Source organism: Mytilus californianus, unplaced genomic scaffold, assembly GCF_021869535.1.
Source record: "Mytilus californianus isolate M0D057914Y unplaced genomic scaffold, xbMytCali1.0.p SCAF_5, whole genome shotgun sequence".
Taxonomy (NCBI): Eukaryota; Metazoa; Mollusca; class Bivalvia; order Mytilida; family Mytilidae; genus Mytilus; species Mytilus californianus.
The window spans coordinates 98,520,853-98,525,731 of record NW_026262701.1 but is presented as its reverse complement, the minus strand read 5'-3'; the positions used below and the strand labels follow the sequence as shown (position 1 = coordinate 98,525,731).

The 4,879-nt window shown below is 32.1% G+C and overlaps 1 long non-coding RNA gene across 1 annotated transcript; it reads left to right on the top strand.

The window, feature by feature from the left end:
• The first annotated feature begins 523 nt into the window (after window positions 1–523).
• Window positions 524–2,307, top strand: LOC127700378 (uncharacterized). The gene is made up of 2 exons (XR_007981564.1): window positions 524–1,319; window positions 2,188–2,307. It is a non-coding gene; the product is annotated as an uncharacterized LOC127700378 (long non-coding RNA).
• Window positions 2,308–4,879: the final 2,572 nt, after the last annotated feature.

The following is a 4,879-nucleotide window of genomic DNA, read 5'->3' as shown; positions in this document are numbered from 1 at the left end:
GTTTGTTACGCGATATATACTCACTTGGTAAGAATGATTAATCTGTTAAGATGAACTTGTGCATTCATCGTGTGTTCAATCATAATCGGAACCAAATTACATCTGTTTCTGGAGGTGCGGATCAAGGTTTTGAAAAAAGGGGGCCCCCTGCCCAATGCAAGCAAACGTTTGGAGTGATACTTGCAAATAGTCTATACATTTATTTTATAAGTAGCTCCATAAGGGGGTCGGGGCCCCTAAATCCGCCACTGTTCAAGCATCTACGTACACCAATTATGAATTTGTTCATTGATATAAAAAAATTATAAGGATATGTGGCTTGTGTGTTTGATTGCCAATACACCTTATCGCTATTTGTCCGCCATTACTGGCCATGGACATCACAAAAGTTCCCATAAAATGTTGACGTCATATTAGAAAATATTTGACACCACAATTGAAAGTAATACACCTTATCGCTATTTGTCCGCCATTACTGCACATCACACAACTGTCACAAGTTTCCTTAAAATTTAGACGTCATCATAAAAAATATCTGATGCCACAATGGAAAAGTGATTGTTGTTTGACGTCAAAAGTTCAAGCAGGATAGATTCTCGGATCAAGCGGGAATAGCGATAAGGTGTATTATTGTATGACGTATGCTGACGTAAAAAGTTCAAGCGGGACAGATTTCCAAATACTGAAATAGCGATAAGGTGTATGAGACAGCTATCCACCAGAATTTAAATGACTTGGATAAAAGAAATTATAGGTCACTGTACAGCTTTCAAAACTGAGAAAACCAATGCCATATAGTCCACTTTGAAGCCTTGACAAACAAATGTTAAACTTTTCTCAACACAATTGAAACAAAACAACTAACTGCCTACATTAAATACACATTATGAAAAAATTTGACAGACTTAAACCAACAACAACTATTGCAATAAGCATGACTCAATACCTTGTTTCCGAGGCACACAAACAAGTTACAATAACACTAATATAAGCACCATTTGAATATGGAGATTTTTTTTTCTAGTAAAATCAGTGTATGTATGTATTTGCAAAACAGTAAATTAAATTTCCCTTAACAGCTTAATGAACATTACAAAGACTATGTAAGACTTCAGTACAAGCAAGATAATATAAACTGTTGCTTAAAATTATATTTATTGCTTCATACACACAATGTACATACAATGTATCTTTTATTTTTTAACAGGAGCTAAGAGAAAAGCCACAAAGGACAAGTTCAATATGCAGGTTTACAATTTGGAAGTGGCGCAGGTTCTTTGGAATGTCTACAACCTTTCAGGAGAATTTTTTTTTTTGAAGTAAGATTTTCATACAGAATTACTGTTATTCCATATTTAATTCAAATATTTAGCATAAACAATGCATTACATTCAAGATTAAGGGCATACAATACAGAAAAGATATCTGGATATTTGAATAAATAATTTTTTTTGTGACAAAATAGAAACAAGTTGTTTATTTAAATCAATCTTTTAGTCCAACAGTGTGCTTTCATAAACAACATATTTGCTTTCCTTTGAAGTATTTCAAATACATATAAACAACTCATTTAATGACATCTGTGTGTTTCTCGGAAGTTAAGTTATATTATTATCATCATTGTGAAAACAATGCTTAACACTTCGATAAGTTATTATGTGCCTATAGTATACTTCTAGGACTGTATCATATGCCCTTAGATACAAATGACAAGTTATAAACTATGTCACTCTACAGAGTTTAACACTTAAAAATGACAATAAGATGTTTAATGACATTATGTAGCAGGGCTTTTAAAGGCCCCTACATGATACAATGCATTTAATGAAAACTAAAAAAAAACAAGAAAAACAACAGCCTGATTTATACAGAACAATAAAAGAAAAAAATTATGATAGACAACAATCAACGAGTATAATGAAATAAGACTCTTGACTGGACACATATCTAGTCTAAAGTTTTTTATGTGTTTTTTTTTTAAATAACTTAATGAAGTTCAGCGTGGCATATTGCTCTCTCTTAACACGGTCAGTCATTTATCGTCCCCTTCCGACAGACTATCATCGTTATTTGTTTCAAAACTTTAAAGGGGAGGGGATGTATATCCTTCAGGCAACGTGAATCGTTCTATAATAAAGGAATGTGCAAGAAGTTTATATATGAATGTAAGATTAATTTTTTTTTCAGAAGCATGGCACAGCAAGAAAAAGATATAAGACACTACAAGACATTCCAAGTGATTTTGAATAAGACAATTGATTGACTTTTTCAATGTATTCTTAAATAAATCAAATAGTTGATGTAAAATGGTGTTTTGTTCTCATCTCTTCAGCCAATTATCAATGATTATTGACTTAAGATTTAACCCTATTAGAAGTGTAGCGTTTTAGTTTAGAAAGAGAAGTTGTATTGAAAAATCTGAATTTGGGACACAAGTTTTAGTCAATGTAACTTGAACTTAAAAATGTGGATAATGTTTGCATAATGTCCAATGGCATATATGTCATGCATGTTCAGGTTGACATATGCATGATGTGTATAAGATAGGTAATAAAAGTTGAGAGTGAAAAACTAAAAATTATACCATTGTGGTTAGAATGTGGGCTTTCTTGCACTGTCTGTCGTCTGTCCACCTATATTTGTCGGATTTTGTCCAACAAATATTTTCATCACTGTTTTTCCCAAAACTGCTGATCAAGATGAGGTCATATTTAATGTTGAATGTTCTCAAATTTTTCATTACTTTAATTAGTAATGCTGATGAACAGAATGACTTCATATTTGGTAAGTGGCTTGACCATGATGAGTTGTGTCTGCCATTTTGGATGTGTCAACATTTGTAGATACTTCTTGTTTTTAGAGACTTTGAATTGTGAATTTCATATGCTTAGCAAAACAACTGATTTATTCTTGTTTGTATATAGAATTAATCACTGTGTATAAATAATTTAACTAATGATTTGTTATTTAAAAAAGCAGGAAACTCAATCAGAAGTACAGAAATTTTTATATTGATATGATCTAGATATCAACCAAAAACATTTTCTTAAAACATTTTGAAAACATTTTTTAGGCACAGTCTCACTTGCAAGAAAACATCCAAAAAACATTTCTATAACATTATTTGATGTTCATGATGTTTTTCAAACGTTCAGAAAATACTTCTAGAAAATATTTTTTAAAAGATTATCAAAATGTTTTATACGCCATTGTTTTTCACATTATCATGATATTTCGTTACAACATTTTAATTATATTATGCAAATATTTTAGAAAATATATTAGAAAACGTTTTAGCGATATATATTCTACCATACATTTAATGTTTTTCTCACGTTTTTTTGTGATATTTTCATGACATTAGACACAACATTTTAAAAACATTTTAAAGATGTTTTTGTGTTTGCTGGGGATGTAATAAATTGAATTATAAATTTAAGCTATTGACTATGTGAGCACTCTGTCCTCTTCCCGGCTTTTTCGAAATTCTTTTTTTTTTTTATATATATTTCATACTTAAAAGTACTCCTGAAATATCGTCGTTAGTTCCCTCCGCGTTTTGGGACGTTTTTGTTTAACGTCAGGGAATGGTTCAAATTCCTGCTGCAAATGGTTTCTTTCTAGGGTACAAATCGGAATGGTATTTTTTTCTGAGTGATCTAGATTCAAACTACGGAAGTCCAGGATGTTTATAGTTAATTTATACTATGAATCGCAGAGGGTTCTGTGTTTCGAGCGTTATTTTTCCCTTCTTATTTTTACGTTACGAAAGCATGTAACTGTGTGTTTTTCTAAATATACTTTGTGAGTGTTTCAATATCTTTGCTCTAAATGTATTCATGTATGTCATAGTTACTGTCGTACTTGCATGTCAATAACATCATTAACTCTAAAAGACTTTTAGAACATTTTTGACTATTGAGAAGAATGATATGTGATGGTTGTAATGGGCAGTAGAATGTCTATAGTTTATATAAGAGATTCTCTTTTTGTTTTGTTTTGTTTTGTTTGCTTCATATTACCTATCGTATTGCCTTATCAATTAAATATGCTAATTTCCAATTTAGTGTTAAACTAGTTCTGTGCATTTGCTCCTTGTTTTCACATATTGCTCGGGTTCAACGGTTATACGCATGCGCCAAAAAATGCGCGTTCTACCCAAACAAAATTATCTAGTTTGCATTTGCAACTGATAAACAATATACATTGATATACATTGAACAAAACACAATACCTCAAGACAAAAAGAAAGCTGACGTAATAGTCTGTGAAACCAACCATTATGTCGTTTCATCCTTATTTTCCGAAAGGAAAAGAACACTTGTCAGAGACTTTGTGGTCTTCCCGTTCTTCAAATGGTGTGAAGCCTTCCATTAAAACCTGGAGGAACCGTGAAAACCGCAAGAGATGTTTCAACGAAAGTAAATGCCGATTTGGTCCATGCTCATACAGATATTGGGGAAAACTTCACTTCGAACCTCGTAAAAGAAATCTGCAAAATGTTCCAGGTTATCAAGCTTAGTACGTCATCGTATCACCCATGCAGAAAGCAATGCAGCAATGGAACTATAGAATCGTATTCATTAGTACTATCTTTGAGAATGTATTGTCATGACAACCAGTCGAAATAGCTATTTACAAGGCATAATGATGACTTTCTGGAACACAGTACAAACAGAGTCAACACAGTTTAGTCCATATTATTTGATCTTTGGGAGGAAACCTTCGAATCTTTTCGGCATTATACTTATTTCAGGAGCTAAGAAAGGATTAAGCAAAGATGCAGAGTAAACCATAAAATTGACTGTCAATAATCTCACTGTTGCCAGAAAAATAGTCAATGCATACATTGAAGCTGCACGAGAGAAGTATAAAACGA